This window comes from Ursus maritimus, unplaced genomic scaffold, assembly GCF_017311325.1.
Source record: "Ursus maritimus isolate PB19 unplaced genomic scaffold, ASM1731132v1 scaffold_11, whole genome shotgun sequence".
Taxonomy (NCBI): domain Eukaryota; kingdom Metazoa; phylum Chordata; class Mammalia; order Carnivora; family Ursidae; genus Ursus; species Ursus maritimus.
The window spans coordinates 53,613,199-53,637,514 of NW_024423453.1; the positions used below are offsets into that span (position 1 = coordinate 53,613,199).

The 24,316-nt window shown below is 33.9% G+C and overlaps 1 protein-coding gene across 1 annotated transcript in view; it reads right to left on the bottom strand.

Annotated features, from left to right (window-relative positions):
* Nucleotides 1–24,316, bottom strand: part of SPOCK3 (SPARC (osteonectin), cwcv and kazal like domains proteoglycan 3) — a 300,892-nt gene that overhangs the window by 227,998 nt on the left and 48,578 nt on the right. The gene's annotated exons all lie outside the window — the stretch shown is intronic.

Genomic DNA, 24,316 nt, shown 5'->3' on the forward strand with positions numbered 1-24,316 from the left:
AGAAAGAAAGAAAGAAAGAAAGAAAGAAAGAAAGAAAGAAAGAAAGAATTAGAATCAGACCTATAAATACAGAGAACAAACTGATGATTGCCAGCAGAGAAGTGAGTAGAGGATTGGGCAAATGAATGAAGGGGAGCAAGAGATGTAGGCTCTTTATGCAATGAGCAAGTTGTGGGGATAAAAGACACAGCATAAAAGTGGAGTCAGTGATACTATAATAGCATTGTATGGTGACAGATAGCTGAACTGGCTATGAGCTTTGCATAATGTGTAAACTTGTGGAATCACTATGTTTTATACCTGAAACTAATATAACATTGTATGTCAACTATAATTTAAAAGAAAATATTTGCAAAGATCATTAGCTTGCTATAATTTAGACTACTCTGACCAGGCAAAGTGGCAACAAGTCATATCTTCTTCAGGACTCATTAGTTTGAACACATGGAGGTTTCAGTAGAAACTTGTACTTGCATTAAACTATTTTATTAAAAATGGGATGGTACTTTCCATTGTATTGCACAACCCCTTTTAATGAAAACTGCTCAGAGAACACAGGTCAATTTATACTCATTTTTCTGCTTTTAGAAAGCACTCAAAACTTAATGTTGTGCTCAATTTTATAATTTTTTAAATGGAAAACACCTAAAATAATCATAATCCTTGGAAACCATTCTTTAAAGCTCTGAATGGTGTGCGAGCATAAAATAATCATAATGTACCACATTTTCTGGCACTCAGATTAATATGAGAATATAGTCAAGTGAAAAATAGACAATTCTATTTTCACATTAAAATATATAAAGACTTGTAGTGAGAGTTATTTATTAAATGAAGCTAAAAGGGAAAAGGAGACACCTCTGACCTCTCGATGGAAAATTTTAATCTCACAAAGACTAGAATACCAAGATTTCTGTCCTGGTTTTGTACATTCATTTAAAAGGAATGGATAAAGGTTAAGCTGATATTATATTTTCTTTCCCTAGGCTCTAAAAGTTTAACATGACTTTCCTCTTTTTTTCTATAGAGTGCGTCAAAATGTGTGGGATTTTTAATCACAGAGAAAATCTACAAATGTAATAATTTTATTTCAAAATTAGTTTTTCCAAATTTCCCATACTTTTAAACCTATCATTCCTATAAATCCTCACTGGTTCAGAGCCAAAGTAGAATTCTGGGAAACAATTTAAAATTCTGGGGGAAAATTTTTTTTTCAAATTTCCCTCAGTGATTTTTGTTCACAGAGAATATGTTTCTGTTCTCTGACACGCCTGTGCGCGCGCGCACACACACACACACACACACACACTTCTTGTAATTGTTCTCTACATGTTCCATGTGATTCCAGGGAGATTCCCAACTATTAAACCAGGTGTCCTGGCCGCAAAGGAACAAATATTGCACAGATTACCTAGTCACAGTGTCCCATGAGCCCAACCATGATGAATGCATAGAAATCTGTGCCTTACCAGGATTAGGTTCTAATGCTTTCATTCATAATTTTCCAGCACATGAATCATGTGTTGTACATCCTCACAAAAACAGACTCCCAATTTGTGATCATTGCTAGCAACTGAGTTGGGGAAACTAGAGAAGTGAAAGGGACTCTAATCTCCAAGAAGAGAAATAATAGAATACATCTGGGGTGATGTAATAAGCTATATGGCTCTCTTCCATGATTTTACATAGTAATGGCAACAAATCTAAGGCTATTTGTAATTATTTACCACAAATTCACAATTTTTTTTCACAATACACAACATTCCCACCCCCCCCCCACACACACACTTCAAAACAAGGTATCCAGCCCATCCACAAGTCCGTTTAGTTTTGCTTTCCAAATATGCTCTGTAAACTACCACCTCTCACTTCCCCACATTACCACCATCTATCCCCAAGAGTGACTGGACTCACTTTCTAACTTGCTGGACCTAGACTTACACTTTTGTTTCTCGGGACATCTGTAGTGATCCTTTAGAAAGGAAAATCATTTCTTATCCCTCTCTTGACCAAAGTCCTCCCATGGTTCACCTATTACCCTTAAGATAAAATCCAAAACATTTACATGGCTTACAAAGCCCTATGAGATCTGTTATCTGTCTACTTTTCAAAACTGGTATCTTAGCTCTTGTCAAGCCACACTGGCCTTTTTGTTTTAGTCACATGCCAAGTTTGTTTCCTATGCCTGGATCACTCTTCCCTTATACCTGAAAATGACAGATTTCACTCGGATAAGTTTTCCACCATCTGTTCTGAGAAGGCTTCCTTCCACCACCCTGTCTCTCCCCCTTGTCAGTTCTATTTTCACCTTCTCATTCATAACCATCTTAAGGTATATTGAATATTGTTTTATTTCTTTATTTTTTGTCTTTCACTCCAAAATGTGAAAGTGACAAAACTAGAGGTTTTCTCTGTCCTTTTAACACTGTAATCTAAACAATGTATTCATATAAATGATGGACTCATGATACATGCTCAATATGTATGTTCAATGATGAATGAATTATGAATAAATGAATATAGTAGAAAGCTCTAATAAGATAAGAACAAAATGAATTTGGGAACATGCAAATTACCAATGCCTTATGAAAAAGTAGTTTCATTGCTTTAGCTGCATAAAAATTGTAAGTTAAGTAAGTGAAATAATTGCAAGAAAAAGTCTCTACAGAAAAATTATATAATTTGCAGGAATTTCTATAATCATGTGCAATAGATGAGGAAACAAGCAAGAGACAATGAAATAAGAATGAAATACTTTTAAGAGATTTGGTTGCAAATGGCAGTAAAAATGTACAATATGAATAGAAGGGGACTGAAGGTAAAGAGAGGACATGGAGTTTTGCATGCTTACTGCTTTTTAGTTCATAAGAACTTGAATCTGTTTAAAGATTTTATTTTTTTATTTGCGAGAGAGAGAGAGAGCACAAGCTAGAGGAGCAACAGGCAAAGGGAGAAGCAGACTCCCTGCTAAGCAAGGAGCCTGACACAGGACTTGATTTCAGGACCCTGGGATCATGACCTGAGCTGAACGCAGATGATCAACCGACTGAGCCACCCAGGCATCCCGAACTTGAATCTGTTTGTATGTTCAAATAACTAAATTAGATATAGAAATATTTAAGATATTATGTGGAAGGATAATTACTAGAACAAGGATTATAGAGACAAGAAATAATAGGTCTAAAATCTCGAACACAAGTTGAGGGATTTGGGTTGTACAGGAAAAACTGTTGAAGGCTGCCAATAATAATAATAGTAATAAAAGCAATAATAAAACAACACTGTTCTGAGTGTGTTTCACAACTATTAATTAAACTAGTAACTCTATAAATTAGTAAAATGAATATCAGAGGAGGCCTCAGGGGACAAAATCTGATGGCTGCTATTATCTCTGTGACTAAGACAATGAGTTAACCCAATGAGAACATAAAAAAATAGTAAAATATGAAGCTTAGCAAGAGTAGATACTTTTACAGCAGCAGTTTATAGAAATAGAGATGAAATCTGACTCAGGACACACAGAGCGATTACCAGAAAGTGTGAATGGTCTAAGTAGGAGTAGACACCATCTAGAGTGACGTCACTTCTTATAACCACACGAGTCTCAGTAATAATATCTGTACATGGAAGACCTAGATTTTTGCTTTAAATATATTAATGCAAAGAGAGCTGTGTGACCCGGGCAAGTCAGTTATTAAGCAACAAACTACGGCAGCAAATAATGGAGGGTTTGACATCCAACAGGCCTGAATTCAATTCTTGACTCTATCACTGAAAACTTGTGTAGCTGTTTGCAATTCCTATAAACAATCTTGAGTTTTAATGCCTTAATCTATAAAATGAGGATAACAGTAGTACCTAATAAATTAGAAGTAACATGTGAAGTGCCTACAAATTTCCAAGGAATCTTGTTAGCGATAAATATTTAGGCATTGTTATTTCTGTGACTCTCAGCCTCATTCTCATCATCATTGTCCTAATCATAACAATCATTGCCTTATATTTAGGATGCAGGATGGAATTAAATTATCTCTGAAGAGGTTTCTATGCAAAATTATTTCATTCTAGTTACAAACCTTATATAGATATCAGTGGATCTCAAGGTTAAAACAAGAAGGGGGTCTAGGAAAGTGATCAACAATGTTCAGCACCTACAGATGTTGGTTATTTATATTTGTCATTAAATTGTAACCATTTTAAATAATTATGTTTTGAACGTACAACTGGGACTGAAGGCTGAAATTAATACTATTTGAATATAAAATAGGCAAAAACCTTTATAATGTAGACTCCCGCAGTCTGAAGTAATTTATTATAATCATCTGAAAGCTCCAATCGGTGGCTCTCATTCCTTGTATGCTACAATTTTAACAATAAGAGTAAACAAAGTGCCTACATTTGTTAATAAATAGTGTGTAATTGCTAGGGTATATCATGTGCTGGGATGTTAATGATACCTATGTGGCAAAAAGTTTATATCATGGCCAGGTGAGGTCCGCAGTAGACAAGTTCTTTAAACCACACCCATTTCTTAATAATCTGGACCCTGAAGTGACAAACATTCCATCTACTCTGGTTCAACATGCAGGAGCTAGTCACGTGACCTCCCACCAAGGCCTCGTGGAAAGAGCTGCTGAGGACTGCAGTACCTAGCCTGGAAGCCACTTCGCAGGAGTAAATCTACCACATAAGGGGAGCATGATCCTTTGTTGTAGGGCTGGCTGGCCCTGCCAATAGGTGGATGTCAATGAATATAAATTACATATGCAAAATCATGTGAATAGAGATAAAATAGGAAGTACTGAGTTCCATATTTTGACACTAGACAAGCCCAACATTAAAAGTGTTTTAAAAAATATTTTAAAGAAATTTAGAGGAAATAAATAAAGCAGGAATCTAGAAAAAGACAAATAATTCACTGAAATAGAGCAGCACACGACTCTAAATTATCTAATTATTTATCCACATTAGTCAGCTGTATGAAAAAAGGCTTTCAACTAACTTTAAAAATTTACATGCTCTGGCCTTTAATATCCATTACCCAGAAGTACTATTGTCTTTCTGCCAACATTTTGCTATAGCAGGCGGTTCAGCTGCAATGTACCCAAAATGTTGGATTCCTTAATAAAAATTTGGTGATAGAAAGTTTGGGTTTAATATTTTAAATGTCATGTTTAAAGTTAAATGAATTCATAGCAGAATTTATCATTAGAAATCAGTTTAAGAATAATATAACATTTTCTAAAATGCTAAGAAATAAAATTGATTACTTAGAGAGGGAACTATCTAGAACAAGAAAAATGCATTTGATGAGATTACCAAAAACAAAACATGCAAAACATTAATTACGTTCATCACAGCACCTGTCCAGCAAACATCAACTACTTTAAAAATAATAGGTCTAAGTAATAATAAGTAAATTAGGCACATTTTGTTATAGTTTAAATATCTAGCACATCATTCCCAGTATGAGGACTCTTTAATTAAACTTCCTTATCTTTCAATAAAGCTATCCGATTGTCTGGGAAAAAAAAGCTGCAGCTCCAAAAATGTTATTGGTACAGTCAAATTTCTTTAATTTGCCAGTATATTTAAATCATACCATGTAACAACTTGGAAAGAATGACTGGTATTAAACCACCACCACTATCTTCACAACGCATCCATTATTTAAGACACACACATACCTTTGTTCTTAAAACTGAGGAGAGGTAAGACTTATCTATACAAATTTTTTTATTAAAACTTTATTTCCTTAGAGCAGTGTAAGGTTCACAGAAAAATTGAGGGGAAGGTATAGAGATTTCCCATATACCCCTGCCCCTACACACGCATAGCTTCCACCATTATTAACATCCCTCAACAGAGGGGTATATTTGTTACAGTTGAGGTACCTATACTAATACATCAGAATTTCCCAATCTCCATAGTTTACATTATGGTTCACTTTTGGTGCTGTGCATTCATTAGGTTTAAACAAATGTATAATAACACGTGTCTATCATTATATCAACATACAAAGTATGTTTCACTGCCCTAAAAATCCTCTGTGTCCCACCTATTGATCTGACTCTGTGCTTTCACCCCAGTCTCTTGTATTAACTGATCTATGGTATCCATAGTTTCGCCTTTTTCAGAATGTCATACAGTTGGAATCATACAGTAGGCGGCTTTTTTGGACTGGCTTTTTTTCTTAATAATATGCATTTAATATTCCTCCATGTCTCTTCATGGCTGATATCTCATTGGGTTTTTTTTTAGTGCTTCATACTATTGCATTGTCTGGATATACCACAGTTTATCTTACCATTCACCTACTGGAGGGCCTCTTGGTTGTTCCCAACTTTTAGCATTTATGAATAAAGCTTCTATGAACATCTGTGTGCAGGTTGTTTTGTGGATATAGGATTTCAACTCAGTTGGATAAATACCAAGGAGTGTGATTGCTGAACACGGTTAGATTATGTTTGTTTATGTAAGAAACCATCAAACTGTTTTAAATCCCCCTTAGCAATGAACAAGAGTTCCCATTGCTTCACCAGTACTTGACGTTTTCAGTGTTCTGAATTTTGGCCATTCTAATAGATATGTAGTGGTCACATGTCATTTAAATTTTTATTCCCTTGATGATACAATATAGAGCACATTTTCATATGCTTACTTGCCATCTATATATCTTCTTTGGTGTATCTGTTAAGGTCTCTAGTACATTTTTAAATCATGTTGTTTGATTTACTCTTGAGTTTTAAAAGGTATTTGTATATTTTGGATAATATTCCTTTATCAGATGTGTCTTCTGCAAATATTTTCTCCTGGTCTGAGGCTTGTCTTCTACTTCTCTTCATATAGTTTTTTACAAAGCAGAAGTTTTTAATCTTAATAAAGTTCAGCTTATTATTTATTTCATAGATTGTGCTTTTTGTGTTATACATAAAAAGGCAGCAATGCCCAAGGTCATCTAGGTTTTTTCCTATGTTGTCTTCTAGGAATTTTATAGTTTTGTGCTCTACATTTAGGTCTGGGATCCATTTTGAGTTAATTATTGTGACAGATGCAAGGTCTGTGTTTAGATTCTGTTTTGTTTTGTTTTGTTTTGTTTTGTTTTGTTTGCATTTGGATGTCCAGTTATTCCAACACCATCTGTTGAAAAGACTACCATTGCTCCATTGCCTTTGCTTTTTTGTCAAAGATTAGTTGACTGCATTTATCTGAGTCTCTTTCTGGGCAATCTATTCTATTTCTTTTATCTATTTGCATATTCTTTTGCCAGTACCATGCTATCTTGACTACCATAGCTTTATTCTAAATCTTGATGTCAGGTAGTATTAGTTCTCCAACTTTGTTCTTCTTCAAAATTGTGTTATTCTGAGTCTTTTACTTTTTCACATAAACTTTAGATTTAGTTTGTCAATGCCCCCTGAGTAACTCCCTGGGATTTTGCTTTGGATTGCATTGAATCTATAGATGGATTTGATAAGAACTGACATCTTTACACCATTGGATTTTTCATCCATGAACATGGAATATTTCCCTAGTTTTTTAGTTATTCTTTGATTTTTTTCATCAGTTTTGTAATTATCCTTATATAATGTGGCACATATTTTGTTAGATTTATCCCTAGTATTTCATTTTGGGGTGCTAATGTTAATGGCAATATGTTTTGTTTTGCTTTCATTCACTTATAATTTACATATAACATTGTGTAAGTTTAAGATGTATCATGTTGATTTAATGTGTTTATATATTGTGATATTATAACCTTAGATTTAACTAGCACTTCTACCATGTCACATAATTATTATCCTTTTTTTTTTTTTTTTTTTTTTTTTTTTTTTGTGGTGAGAACACTTAGGATCTGGTTTCTTAGCAACTTTGAAGTACATGACACAGTATCGTTGACTATAACCACTTTGCAATACATTAAATCTTCAAAATGTATTCATGTTCTAACTACAAGTTTATGCCCTTTAACAATATCTCTCCAGTTCCCCAACCTCCAGCTCCTGGTAACCACTGTTCTACTATCTGTTTCTACAAGTTTGGCTGTTTTAGATTCCACATATCAGTGATATCATAGAATATTTGTTTTTCACTGCCTGTTTCATCTCAATAAGCATGGTGTCTTCAAGATCCATCCATGTTGTCAGGAATGGCAGAATTTCCTTCTTTTTCGTGGCTGAAAAATATTCCATGTATATATACATTACATCTTCTTTAACATTCCCATCAACATGATGGGTGCATGAGGGTTCCCTTTTCTCCATACCTTCACTTACGCTTGCTATCTATCTTCTTGGTGATAGCCATTCTAGCAGNAGCTTGAATGAGGCAATATCTCATTGTGGCTTTGATTTGCACTTCTTGGATGATTTAAGTGATGTTGAATATGTTTTCAGTACACATTGGTCATTTGGATGCCTTCTTTGAAGAAAAAATGTCTATTCGGTTCTTCTGACCATTTTTTTGACCAGATTTTTGTTATTGCTGTTATTGAGTTGTCTGAGTTCTTTATATATTTGGATATTAACCCCTTTCTGATATATGGTTTGTAAACATTTCCACCCATTTCTGAGGTTGCATTTTGTTCATTGTTGCATTTGCTGTGCAGAGGATTTTTAGTTTGAGGTAGTCCCACTTGTCAGTTTCTCCTTTAGTTCCCTGTGCTTTTAGTGTCATATCCACAAATCATTGCCAAGACAATTGTCAAGGAACTTCTTCCCTATGTTTTCTTCTAGGAATTTTATGGTATCAAATTTTATATTTAAGTCTTTTTTCCACTTTGAATTTATTTTTGTGAGTAGTGTAAGATAGGGGTCCAATTTCATTTTTTTGCATATGGTTATCCAGTTTTCCTAGCACCATTTATTCAAGAGACTATCCTCACTCCACTGAGTATTTTTGGCTCCTTTGTCAAATATTAGTTGACCATACATGCAGGGTTTTATTTCTGGTTTTCTATTCTATTCCACTGGCTTCTGTGTCTATTTTTATGTCAGTATCATACTGTTTAATTATTGCAGATTTGTAGTATATTCCAAAATCAGGGAGTGTGATGACTCTGACTTTGTTCTTCTTTCTCAGGATTGATTTGGCTAAGTGAGGTCTTTTGTGGCTCCATACAAATTCTAGGATTTTTTTTTCTATTTTTGTAAAAGATGCATTGGAATTTTGATAGGGATTGCATTGAATTTCTAGATGGCTTTGGATAGTAGGGTCATATTAACAATATTAATTTTTCCTATCCATGGATTGGAAGAATTAATATTGTTAGAAAGATATTGTAGTTTTGAATTTCAAATTCCATGTGTTCATCATTGGTATTTTGGGACTAAGTTGACCATTGTAAATTTTCTTTTTATCCTGCAACCCTGTTGTAATTGCTTATTAGTTCCAGGAGTTGGTTTGCCCATTCTTTCAGATTTTCTTCATAGATGTGATTATCATTTGTGCACAAAGACAGTTTTCTTTTTATCTGATCTGTGTACTTTTATTTCCTTTTCTTGTTTTCTTGCATTAGCTAGAACTTATAATATGATGTTGAAAAGACTGTTAAGAGAGGATATCCTTGCCTTGTTCCTGATCTTAGAGGGCAAGCTTTAAGTTTCTAACCAATAAGTATGATATTAGCTGTAGATTTTTTGTAGATATTTTTATCAAATAGAGGAAGTTCTTCCCATTCCCAATTTACTGAGAGATTTGATCATGAATGGGTGTTGGATTTTGCCAAATGCTTTTTCTGCAACTATTGATATGATCATGTGATTTTATATATACCAATTTTAAGTCAAGAACAAGCTGTAATGGGGCTCCTGGGTGGCTCAGTCAGTTAAGTGTCTGCCTTCGGCTCAGGTCATGATCCTGGGGTCCTGGGATTGGGCCCCACATCAGGCTTCCTGCTCAGTGTACCGCCTGCTTCTCCCCTGCTCTTCACCCTGCTCATGCTCTCTCTCTCTTGCTCTCTCTCTCTCTATCTCTCAGATAAACAAATAAAATCTTGAAAAAAAAACAAGCTGTAACACTTGATAATTCAAAATTACTAATATCTAAATATTATTTTTTTTACTGGCAAAGGTGTGATCACACAGGCATCAGGATACATTGCTTGAAGCAGCGAAAATGGTACATTCTACTTTTAGGACATTTGACAATATCTATCAAAATTTAAACATATTTTATGTTTTACTTAGGAACTCAACAGCTAGGAATTTATGGCAAAAATATACGCACAAACATATGCAAAGATGCATGTTCAAGAGTGTTGTAAATAACAGTTTAAGATGAAAAACTAGAAATAACCTTAATGTTTATTAATGAGACATTGTTTAAATAAATTATGGTACATATATGTAATGGGTATCTTTATGGCCATTTAAAGGCCATATGCTGAATTGCAAACATGAAGAAAACTAAAGTTAATAAAACAAAGCATAACAACATGCATAAAATACTCCCGTTAGGAGATAATTATGTTTGTATGAATGTGTGCATGTAGAAAATTTGGGCAAGAGTGGGAGTGTAACTGAGTGGCCCATGAAGGAAGGAATACAATATGCACTCCCTTTTCTATCATATGAAGTTGTTCTCTTATCCACATATTATTTTTGTAAGATTTTAAATTTTAAAAATAAAGAAAATACTAAAAATTGATATCATTTATAGCATCTTTATATAATATTTTCCTACCTCTTCACATCTAGCTAATAAATGATCATGGTTTTTCTCAGTTCCTTCAAAATAGTAAATTATAACTATAGAAACAGATTTATATTTAGAAAAGCAAGAATAATCATTGCTCTTAATAGGCAATTAGTTTTAACCTCCTTAGAGACAAAGGATGGGATATTCTTTTAAAATAAAAAGCGTATATTTAACCTATGTAATTAGTTCTCTTTCTATAAATCAGAAATCTAAGGATTGTAATTGGACTTTGAACCTGAGGACTTTAGTCTTCATCATTTAAAGACGCTGGCATAGGAGACATTAAGTTCTATCTAAACTACCTCTTTAAAAGTTACCTTCTTCATAAATTATCCAGGTTTTCCTTTCTTCCAAGGTCATTATCCTCTTGTTTATTTTGGAAACCACGTTTCATTAAGCAATATTTGAATCCTCTTTGTTGCATTTTTTCTCTTACTGTCTTCCCTGCATAACAGACATTCATGAAGCAAGAACTGGATGGCCGAGAAAATGGCTTACTTGTGAATGAACGTTCATAATATGCAATCAACTGAGTTTTATCTGTCCCGTGTCATTACAGTGTAGGCTTCTTGTGGTTGGCTGCTCATATTGCCCTTCTCTATTAACCAGCATAATTCAAACCCTGTTCTCACAGCTGAAATCTAGGTATGAGGAGACTGAGAAGTATACACAGAAGTATATTAATTAAAATGTTTAGAAACTTCAAAGCCAGTATGTATGGGAAGAGCCCTAAAAAAATCTCCACTCAGATGCAGCATTTCCTTCCTCCAAACACAAGGAGGAGCTAAGCTAAGCAGAAGAAGTGTACAAGTCTTTGGGCACACCGGGAAATAAGAGCTATCTGAAAAGACAGGAAAGGACTTATCTATAGTCAATTGTAAATGACAGTATTAGAGGAGGCATTTAGTACAGATGAATACTTCTCATATATTGTGGTCTATTTTGTCTGAAGCCCCTCTTTTCTAGGCATAAGGATATGGGCAGTGGTAAATGATATTAACTAGAAAATCATGAAAGGAAGTAAATTTGTTCAAAATACAGCACTTTAATAACCTCCAGGAGAGCAAAGGTGTTTGCTTTCTTGCTATTATCCTGAAGTATCTGTCCCTCACATTTTCCCCCAACACAAATATGACATATTGCTCCCATTCTCTCCATTCTCAGCTGGCAAAATCATATAATTTCTTTTACCTGAAAAACAGAGTAACCTGAAATTTCATCTCCAGTAGTCATGTCAGATGTCACTTTTTTTTTTAAATACTGTGTCAACTGCAGCTCAACCTTAAGCTATTAAGTATATAAACAAATTAATATAATACGGGTAGATAAGAGTATTTTTCATGTGCTATGGGGACAATGATAAAGAAGAATTTAATTCTACCTTGTGCTGGGAGATGTGTGGGAGAAAGCTGGATAGAAATTTCTCAATAATTAATGTTTATTGAGTGCTTACATTGTGCAAAGGGCTTTACACAAATTATGTCTTTAATTTTCACAAAAACAAAGGGAGATAGTACAATTATCATCTCTATTTTATAAACAAGAAAACTGAGTCTTGGGGAGTTTAATATGCTCAAAATAATTTTGCTACCAAGAGATGGAGACAAACTTCAAAGCCAGCCAGTCATTTCAAATTACATGCTAGTAACATCATGCTAAAAGCCTCTTCAGAAATGGAATATTTGCCAGAACAAGGGAATAAATGGACAGAACATTTCCCTAGGAAAAAATCTCAGACACTAACAAAAGTCTATGATTATAAAATATATAACTCATTTATAAAAAACAGTAGTAACTAACCCTTACACATTGCCTACTATGGATCAGGCACTGTTAAAATTGCTTTTGTATATTAACTCAGCTATCATTAAATTAACATCATCAGAAAATACCATTTTTCTCATCCCTACTTTACAGAGAACTGAAGCACAGAGAATTTAATTAACTTGCTCAAGATCACACAGCTAGCAGAGTGGGGCTAGACTGTGAAGTCAGGCTGTCCAGCCCTGGCTTCTGTGTTCTGTTACATCACTCCACACAATGAATTGCCTACTGTGGTAAGACTGCAATGTGGCACCAGGAGAAGGCCGCAGAGAATGCTGTAAAGCTACCAGGGTCTGGGTATAAGGCACTATACCAGGCACTTTGGACTTTCATCAACAAGCCCTGATTTTCAACAAGAGTGGAGTCAGTATGATAATAATGATAAGATGTGCTGTGCATTAAAAATATAGTCAGTGTTGCTTTATTTTTATATTTGAGAAACACACTTTTTGTTTTTGCAATGCACAGCACCTGAAGTAAAAGTTGACCACATTATAATGACTGATCTAAATGTTCAGTCTAATGAATTAAATTTTCTTCTTATGAGCAGTTCTCAAGTATCTAGGGATTATGTCCTGTTGAAGGTGATATCAGAATAGAGAATCTAAGAATTGCGTGTTTAGCAAAAAAGAATATGGATTAAAATATGCTGAGAAATTGTACATTAGGCAAGAGTTACTCAGTGATTTTTTTAAAGGTATATAGGGTTGTTGTAAGATAAAATCATTTAACACCTATAAAATATATAGAAGAGGGTCTCATTTATATGATATTTTTATGAGTGTTAAATATTATATATCAAAATATATAATATAATAATTAAAAGAACAAATTCTGGAACCTCAATAACCAGGATAAATGTCCAAGTTTTTCACTTGAGCAAATTATGTAAATTCTGTGCCTCAGCTTTTATCATCAGTAAAATGGGGGTAATAATTTTAACCCACTTCACCTCACATTGTTTTGAGATTAACTTAGTTAAGCATACGTATGTAAGCATTGTGTATATGTGTATGTATACCATATATATATATATGTTAGAAAGGTTCAAGAAATAAATGAAACATGATTAACTTCAGGTATTATCTGTGTTTTAAAGAGTTAAACTAATTCACTATCCAAAATACTATGACCTGTATTTAAATGCAATTAAAATAATGTAAACTATGGACTTTGGATGATAGTGATGTGTAAATGCAGAATTATCAAACATAACAAATGTACCATCCTGGTGGGACTTGTTGGTAATGGAGGAGGTTATGCATATGTGGGGACAGAGGGTATATGGAAGTTTTCTGTAACTTTTGCTGCAAACCCAAAAATGATCTAAAAAATGAAGTCTATTTTTAAAAAAGTGTTGCAAAACCTCTCTATACTATATACTAACTGAAAGATCTATGGACAGTTAGAAACTAAAAAGGTTATATAAACATCAGTTCATAAACATATAAACAATTATCTGTTCATAAACATAATTAATGTATAATTGTAAAAAAGGAATGGATAGATATAAAACATAAACTTGATCCCAAAACCTACATCTGCCCCTTTAATATAGCTACCATCTTTCTGTATAACTAATCTCAAGCAGAATACCCAGAATTTTGAGCTTCAGTTTTCATTTCTATAAATTGGGCATAATAGTCTTTAGTATAAAACTTTTGGAGTGTTGTAAAAATATATAAATTTAAGGCATTAGTAAAAAACTTTGCACATATTAAGTGTGCAGTAAATGCTGGATTTCATTCTCCTTAAGGACAATACCAGTGCATTCATACACCATACAGGCTAAATCTTAACATAAGTACAAGGAGCATTATTTTAAAATAGTTGCGAGTTCAATTTCATTCAACAAATACTTTTGAGACTCTACTATAAAGTAAGCCCTGTGATTGAATCTTTCCATCATAAATATTTCAACATTACAGCAATGGAAATACAAATACCACAATCATACATTTAATAATTATATGAAGAAATTCAGACCTTCTTTAAAAAAATGGCCATTAAAATAATGAATTCTAAAAGTGCATTATTTAAATAGAGGAGTTTCAGGACTCACATTCTTTTGATATCTATTTTTAATAAATAGCATTTTAAATTAGTTTCATCATTCTTTTACATAATGCTTTATTACAAGGCCCAAAGCATTTCCTTATTGATTCTTTTTCAACCTTTGGTGTAAATGAAGCAGAAATTAACATAGCTAGTTTTGTCCTACAATAACTTCTTCAACCTTACTCTGTTGTGCTATGCCAAAACTTTTTTTTTTTTTTTTAATATCAGCAGCATCCATTGATTGGTGCCTGAAACATGGATCTAGAAATAGTGTTAATTATCTGCAGCTGCACAGGCAGCAAAGGGAGCATAAAACACTAGGCTTCTTGCTCACAATGTACAAAAACAATGAAACAAAAACCCTCAGCTGTAAGCATCTCTAGAGCTCTTCCCCACGATAACAATATAAAGTAGGTCATTTTCAAAGCCTGGCAAGCCCATCATATATTTTGCATTAAACATCTAAATTTTAGAAAACATGATACAGTTTAAGTTTTTCTCATTGCTCATAAAACTATATTGTCTTAATTGGTGATGATAATGCTAACGGAAAACTAGCACAACCACACAGGTACCACGCTTGCTCAAGGCCAATTCTTCACAGAAAAAGTCATTAGGAGACAAACAGCCAAACGTGTGATTTTGAACATGTCATTCAGAGAGTTTACATCCGTCTCCATTTTGGCAATAGTGTTCAAAGCTAGTGTAAAACACATCACAAGCCTCCCGATCAGTCTGTTCCTCTGATTTCAAAGACAGGTATTGCTAATTAAAACACTAGCAGTTGTTTCAATCATTTACAAATCTAAGGCGAGGGTCTACTAGTTTCCTAAAACCAATTGTTAAGAACTCATCTCTCCCTCATATCTGTATATTCTCCTCTCTTTTTTTTTGCTGGCAATTATTTGTTTATTCATTTAATCAATACATTTATTTTTATTGAGGTAAAATTGGTAGATAACATTATATAATTTCCAGGTATAAAAATTATACTTCGATATCTGTATGCACTATAAAGTGAACACTCCCAAAAGTCTAGTTACCACCCATCACCAATACACCCCCTTTACCCATTAGGTAATCATCAGTCTGTTCTCTGCATCTATGAGTTTGTTTTTGTGTTATTTTGTTTATTCATTTGTTTCATTTTTTTAGATTCCGTATATGAGTAACTCATACAATATTTGTCTTTCACCATCTGATTTATTTCACTTAGCATAATACCCTTAGGTTCCACCCAGGCTATTGCAAATGGCAAGATTTTATTCATCTTTATGGCTGAATAGTATTCCTGTGTGTGTGTGTGTGTGTGTGTGTGTGTGTGTGTGTGTGTGTGCCACATCCTCTTTATCCATTTATCCATCAGAGGATACTTAGATTGTTTCCATATCTAGGCTATTGTAATAATGTTGCAGTGAAAATGGACATCCAACCATCTTTCCAAATTAGTGCTCTTCAGATAAATTCCCAAAAGTGGGATGGATTGATCATATAGTAGATCTATTCTTAAATATTTGAAGAATTTCCATATATTCTTAATTATTTGAAGATTTTCCATACTGTTTTCTTAGAGGCTGCAACATTTACATTCCCACCATCAATGTATAAGGGTTCTCTTTTCTCCATATTCTCTCCAACACCTGTTATTTCTTGTGTTTTTGAGAATAGTCCTTCTGACAGGTATGAAGTGATATTGCGATTTTAACTTGCATTTCCCTAATAATTAGTGATTATGAAAATTTCATCATGTGTCTATTGGCCATCTGTATGTCTTCTTCGGAAAAATGTCTATTCAGTTCCTCTGCCCACTTTTAAGTTTTTTTTTGTTGTTTACTTATATGAGTCTTTTATATATTTTGCACATTAATCCCTTATTGGATAAATGACTTGCAAATGTTTTCTTCCATTCAGTAGATTGCCTTTTCATTTTGATGATGATTTCCTTTGCTGTGCAGAAGCTTTTTAGTTTGATGTAGTCCCATTTCTTTATTTTTTCTTTTGTTTCCCCTGCCCTTGGAGTCAGATCCACAAACTGATAAGATCAATGTCAAGGACCTTCTTACCATGTTTTCTTCTGGGAATTTTATGATATCATTCTTACATTCAAGTCGTCATCTATTTTGAGTTGATTTTTGTTTATGGTATAAGACAGTCATCTAGTTTCATTCTTTTGAATGTGGCTGTCCAGTTTTCTCAGCACCGTTTATCAAAGACACTATCCTTTCTTTGTTTTAGGTTCTTGACTCCTTCATTGTAAATTAATTGTTCATACATGTGTGAGTTTATTTCTGGGCTCCCAATTCTGTTCCATTGATTTGTGAGTCCATATAATACTGTTTTGATTACTATAGCTTTGTAGTATTTTTGAAATCAGGGAGCATAATGCCTCCAGTTTTGTTCTTCTTTCTCAAGATTGTTTTGGTGGTGCCATGTAAATTTTAGAATTATTTTTTATATTTCTGTGTCATTTTCATAAGGATTTCATTGAATCTGTAGATTGCTTCATGTAATATGAGCTATTTAACAAATGTAATTCTTCAAGTCAATGAGCACAAGACATCTTCCTTTTTTTTTTTTTTTGTATCTTTGTCACTTTCTTTCATCAGCGTCTTACAGTTTTCGGAGTAGAGGTCTTTCACCTCCTTGATTTAATTCATACCTAGGTATTTTATTCTTTTCAACGCAATTTTAAATGGGACTGTTTTCTTAATTTCTCTTTCTGATTGTTATAATGTATAGAAATGCAACAAATTTCTGTATATTGATTTTGTATCCTGCAACTTTACTGAATTTGTTTATTAGCTTTACAGATTTTCTTGGTAAAAACTTCAGAGTTTTATGTATATAGTATTATATATCATTTGCAGATAGTGATGGTTTTATTTATTTCCTTCTAATTTGGATGGTTTTTACTTCTTTTCTTACCTTATTGCTATGACTAGGACTTCCAGTACTATGTTGAATGAAAGTAGTTGAATGAATGAGAAACCTTGTCTTATTACTGATCTTAGGGAAAGACTTTCAGTTTTTCACCATTGTAACTCACCATGTAAGTTTGGGTTTGTCATATATAGCCTTTATTAAGTTTAGGTACATTTCCTCTATATATCCATTCTATTGAAAGTTTTTATAATAAATGAATGTTGATTGTTGCTGATTTTTTTTCTGCATTTCATCAGATGATCAGATGATTTTTATCCTCCTTTTTGTTAATGTGGTGTATTATGTTGATTAATTTGTGGATGTTGAACCATCCTTGCAACCCAGGAATAAATCCCACTTGATTGTGGGGAATTAAGGTATTGTTGAATTTGGTTTGCTAATATTTTGTTGAGGATTTTTGCATCTATGTTCATGACAGAAATTAGCTTTCGTGTGTGTGTGTGTGTGTGTGTGTGTGTCTGTGTGTGTGTGTGTGTCTGTGTGTGTGTATGCACTGTCCTCTGATTTTGAAATTAGGGTAAGGCTAGTCTCCTAAAATGAGTTTGGGAGTATTCTTCCTTTTCAATTGTTTGGAAGAGTTTGAGAAGAAAAGGTATTAAATTTATGAATGTTTGACAGAATTCACTAGTGAAACCATTTGGTCCTGGACTTTCTTTTCTTGGGAGATCTTTTATTACTAATTCAATATCACTAGAATTTAGTTTGTTCAGATTTCCTATTTCTTCATAAATCAGTCGTGGAGGATAGTGTGTTTTTAGAAATTTGCCTATTTCATCTAGGTTGTCCAATTTGTTGATACAGATGTGTAATATTTTTTATGATCCTTTGTATTCCTATAGTATCAACTGTAACTTATTCTTTTACTTCTGATTTGATTTGAACCATCTGTCTTTTTTTTTTCTCGGTTAGTCTAGTTAATGTTTTATCAATTTTGTTTATCTTTTCAAAGAGTCAGTTCTTAGTTTACCGATCTTCACTATTGTCTTTTTACTCTCTATTTTACTTATTTCTACCCTGAACCTTATTATTTCATCCCTTTTATTAACTTTGGGCTTCACTTGCTCTTTTTCTAGTTCCTTTGAGTGTAAAGTTAGGTTTTTTTACTTGAGATTTTTTCTTTTTCTTTCTTTCTTTTTTTTTTTTTTTTTTTGAAGTAAGCCTTTATTGCTATGAACTTCCCTTTTAGAACTACATTTGCTGCATCCCATAGATTCTGGTATGTCTTATTTTTGTTTCATTTGTCTCTAGGTTTTTTTTTTTTCTCCTTCAATTTATTCAATGACCCATTGGTTGTTCAACAGCACATTATTTAATCTCCACATTTTTATGTTTTTTTTTCCAGTTTTCAATTTGTAATTGATTTTAGGTTTCACACCACTGTAATTGGAAAAGATACTTGATATCATTTCAACCTTCCTGAATTTATTGAGAATTATTTTGTGTTCCAACATACGATCTATCCTGGAGAATATTTCATGTACATTTGAGAACAATGTATATTCTGCTGCTTTTGGATGGGATGTTCTGTATATATTAAGTCCATCTGGTCTAATGTGTCATTTAGGTCTGATGTTTCCTTACTGATATTTTGTCTGAATAATATATACAATGAAGTAATTCTGATGTTAACATCTCCTACTGTTATTGTGTTGCCATCAATTTCCCCCTTTAGGTACATTAATATTTGCTTTATATATTTAGGTGTTCCTATGTTAAGTGCATAGATATTTAAAATTGTTATATCTTTTTGTTGGATTGTCTTCTTTATCATCATGTACTGCCCTTTTCATTATTACAGTCTTTATTTCAGTCTATTTTCTCTGATATGAGTATAACTACATCAACTTTCCGTTTCCTTTTGCATGCAATATCTTTTTCCATCCCTCCTCTTTCAGTCTGTGTGTGACCCTACTTCTAAAGTGAGTCTTGGAGCACCTGGCTCAGTTGGAAGAGCATGTGACTCTTGATCTTGGGATCATGAGTTTGAGCCCCACATTGGGTATTGAGATTAAATAACTAAATAAACAAGTAAATAAATAAATAAACTTAAAAAAATTGAGTGAGTCTCTTGTAGACAGCATAATAGATGGATTATGTGTTTTATCCATTCAGCCACTCTATGTCTTTGGAGAGTTTAGTCCATTTAGATTTATAACAATTATTGATAGGTATGCACTTATTGCCGTTTTGCTAATTGTTTTCTAGCTTCTGTTTCTTTTTCTCTTGTCTCTTCCTTTGTGGTTTGGTGATTTTCTTCAGTGTTATGTTCAGATTCCCCTATCATTTTATTTTGTATTTTACTGTAAGTTTTTGCTTTGTGGTTATTATGAGTTTCACATATAACATCCTATGTATGTAACAGGTGGTTAAATTGATCTGTTTTTATAGATTTTATCTATTTATTTATTTGAGAGAGAGAGAGAGCGAGAGCAAGAGAAAGCAAGAGGGAGAAGCAGATTCCCTACTGAGCAGACAGCCCACTGTGGGGCTTGATCCCAGGACTCCAAGATCATGACCTGAGCCAAAGTCAGATGCCCAACAAACTGAGCCACCCAGGTGCCCCTAAGTTGATCTTTTTATATTATACGTCCCTTAACTAATTAATGTAGTTTTAGTCAATTTTACTACTTTTGTCTTTAACTTTCATACTTGTCTTATAATTGATTGATTCACTGTCATTGCTATATATTTACCTTTTCCAGTGAGATACTTAACTTTCATATGTTTTCTTGTGATTAACTAGGGCCATTTCTTTTCTGCTCACAGAAGTCCCTTTAACATTTCTTATAAGGCTGATTTAGTTGTGATGAACTTCTTCACTTTTTGCTCATCTGGAAACTCTCACTCTCCCCTTCTATTATGAATGATAACCTTACAGGGTAAAGAATTCTTGGCTGAAAGGTTTTTTGTTGTTGTTGTTCCTTTTTTTTTTTTTTTCCTTTTCAGTACTTTGAATATATCACGCCACTCCCTCTGGCAAGCAAAGTTTGTGTTGAAAATTTTCTGATAGTGTTATAGGTTTCCCTTTTATGTAACAAGTTGTTTTTCTCTTGCTCTTTTAAGATTTTTTTTTCTTTAACTTTTACATTTTAACTATAATGTGTCTTAGTGTGGATCTCTTTGTGTTCATCTTGTTTATAACTCTCTGGGTTTCTTGGACCTGTATGTCTGTTTTCTTTCCTGGATTAGGGAAGTTTTCTGCCATCGTTTCTTCAAATAATTTTTCTAGACTTTTCTCTTTCTTCTCTTTTTTATACCCCTATAATGCAAATGTTATCTTGCTTAATTCTTTCTCAAAGGTCTTTTAAAATAGCTTCACTTTTTTTTAATTCTTTTTTTCTTTTGCTGCTCTCTCTGGGTGAGTGCTATTGATTTGTTTTCCAGCTCATTGATCTATCCTTCAGATTCATCCAGTCTCAAGGGTTGAGCCCCTCAAGGGTAATTTTTTAGTTTAGTTATTGTATTCTTCGGCTTTATAATTTTTTTTATTTGGCACTTTCCTATATTTTCTCTCTCTTTGTTGAAGTTCTCACTGTGTTCATCATTTTTCTCCTGAATTCAGGGAGCATCTTTATGACATTACTTCAAACTCTTTATCAGGTAAATTCTTATTTCTGTTTCATTAAGGTCTTTTGCTGGGGTTTTGTCTTGTCTGCCTGTTTGGAAAAGTCTTCTCTTTACTCATTTTTGCCTGACTCTCTGTGTTTGTTTTTATGTATTGGACGAATCAGCTACCTCTTCTCATCTTAAAGGAGTGGCCTAATGTAGGAGATATCCTAATGTAGGAGATGATATAGGGCTCGGAAGTGCTATCCTCCCCGGCAGCCAGAAGCATCCCCTGTGTAAGCTGTGTGCATCCACCTGCTGTTGTGAGGCTGTAGCTACAGGACGGGAGTGGGCACGGATCTCACCTGGCCCACTTGTAGCATGTGGCTGTGTGGCACAGGGGTGGGCATGGCTCTCATTCAAGCCCATATGTGATGTGTGGCTGCTGCATAAGAGTTGGTGGGGCCCTCAGGAGGGCATACCCTCTGGCACTAACAGGTTGGAGGGAGAGTTCTAAGATGGTATCCACCAGTGCCTGCATTTGCAATGAGATTGCAAAAATGGCCACTGGACAATGCCTTTGTCCTCAGAGAGAGTCCCAACAAGTTATTGTCTTTCCAGCAGATGTTTTAAGTAATTACATCTCCTTCACATATGTTCTAGGTACTTTGCAAACTGTTGATTTGGTGATAGATCCCAGGGCAAGTGAGTCTGTGCACAAGCCCCCGAAGAGCATGTTCTTTATTCTTTACAGTTCTATGGCTTCCCTGGATTTAATTCTCATTGGTTTTCAAAGCAAGGCATTTGGGACACTTATCTGTCCTATGAAGGATCTAGGGGTTGGGATGCCTGACATAGAGCATAGATCCTTCACTTCTTAGGGAAAAGTTCCATATTTTTGAGATCCATCCTGATTATGCATTGCTGTTCCTGGTGTGTGTGTGTGTGTGTGTGTGTGTGTGTGTGTGTGTTTTCCTAATGTACCCTTTTCTCCTTTGTTGTAGAGGCTCTGTTCATTCAGTTTTTAGGTCTTTTTCAGAGGAAATTATTCCATATATAGTAGTAAATTTGTTGTGTCCATGAAAGGGGTAAGTTCAGGATTTTCCTACACTGCCATCTTGAACCCTTCTTTCTCAATAAATTTATTTAAAGATATTTGTTGATTGACTTCTATGTCTTTTCCAGTCTATCTTCAACCAATAAGCACAAGACACACAGAAAAAAACCTTCAGACTTAGATTATCTAGTTCAATTGATCAAACGACTCAATTTTCTTCTCTAAGCATTCAAAAATAAAAGCTACTTTAATACATTCTTCAGAAAATATATATACTAGCCAGTAGGTCAAGTTGAGTATAAAGTAGTAATAGACACAGTCACTGCCTTCATGAAACTTCCTGTCAGTTGAAGGAGATTTATGTTAGACAATTTATTACAAATGTAATGAGTATTTCAAAATGAGTTCAGGGTTCTAAGGTAATGGAAAAATTGATGTGTCATCCAGTTTGGGAGACGTGGGGGAATTAGGAAAACCTCTTTGAAAAATAAGATTCTTCCTACAGAAGCAAACAGAAAATTCCATTTTCTCTTTTATAAGATCAAGAAAAGAAAAAAAAATAATAAGCTGATTCTTTAAACAAAAACAGTAGTAATTTCTAATCTAAACTATGTAAGTGGCTGGACTTGATTAATAAAACTGCTTTCCTTGTTTTCTGTACCCCATCCCCATATCACACCCACAATCCCCAGATTTAAGACCTGCTTTATTTATTTTAGCCACCTTTATTGATCAAACTGCTTGGCAAAACTCTCCTTCCTTGAGTGTTGTATAAACATTCACTATGTACTGACATCCTCAAAGCAAATAAAGCATATCAAATATTAATCTTAAAATCAATTCTTTGGAAACTAGTTATTTATTTATTGAATATAGTGTGTATTGAGTGCAAATTTTAAAATACTGTCTATCATAAATAGAACAGGGCTAAATACTATTTACATAAAACACTTGGAAATCCACCTACTTAAAACACAGTAGTCTCCCCCACTACCCCTGCCCACTACTATACCAAAATTCAGAAATGGCAATGGTTCTCTATTCAAGACACTTCACCTGTTTATATTAAGAAATAGTCTAGCTATTGGTTTCGAGTTCTTTTTATGTTAAGGAAGTTTCTTTTTGCCTGTAGTTATGTGGGTTTTTGGTTTTTTTTTTTAATAATTTAGAGAAGCAGTGAGACAGCACAGTTGTAAAAAGCATGGACTTTGGTGTCAGTATACATAGATCGGAATTAATGCTCTGAAAATTCCCAGCTCTGTGATCTTGAGTCAGTTACCTTAACCTCTCCTGGCTTCAGTGTTCAGCACTTGTGGAAAGGAAAGAGTCTCTGCCCCAGGCATGAGATTAACTGTGAGGTCTTCGGTTGTTCTTTGACTTGGTTCAGGGGGTCAGGGGTGAAATGGCCAATGAGGTGTTAAATGTGTGTAGATGAAAATCTTTCCCAGAGTCTCTGAAACTTGTGATAAAACAGTTTTGGCTTTTATATGAAATGAATTGACTAAGTCTCTGCAGTTTAGGTGAGGGATTATACAGGAATTTATTTCAACACCACCCTCTTATTGATTCCTCAAGTAAAAATCAACTCTTCCTCATCCCCTCCATACATACATTTGCATTTTAATTCTTAAATTTTTGATGATTGATTAATATGAGTCCAAGAAATTCAGAAGATTTTTGAAATCCTAAGGAAATAAATAGAAAAATAAAATTCTGGCCCAAAGATTTGGTATCCCTTGATAAATTAACATAGAGGACATGATTGAATGGGGAATATATTGCTGATCATTCTGCTCTCTCATTCTGTGTCCCGCACAGTATATTGACTTTATAACAGCGCTATTTCCTAGAAGTCTTTTACACTTCACATTCCCAAACTGTTGCCCTCATTCTTCCTCTCTCTCTCTTACTTCTGCAAGTATACTATTGGTATGCCATGATCCTTTTGTCCCAAGTGAACTCATTCCTAAACTCTTTATCTTGGTTGCATTATCTTGCCTTAGCACTTGAAATCTGCCACTGTAGATGTGGTGTTATGATGGAATAAACTCTTCCTCTACTCCATTCAGGACGTTTTAAAGGGCTTTATGTATATGTGCTCTTATATCAATAAGAAAAGTCAACAAAATTTAAATTTTGCCATTTTCTAGAAATGTTACTTACATTTTATTTTCTAATGTTTTTAACCTC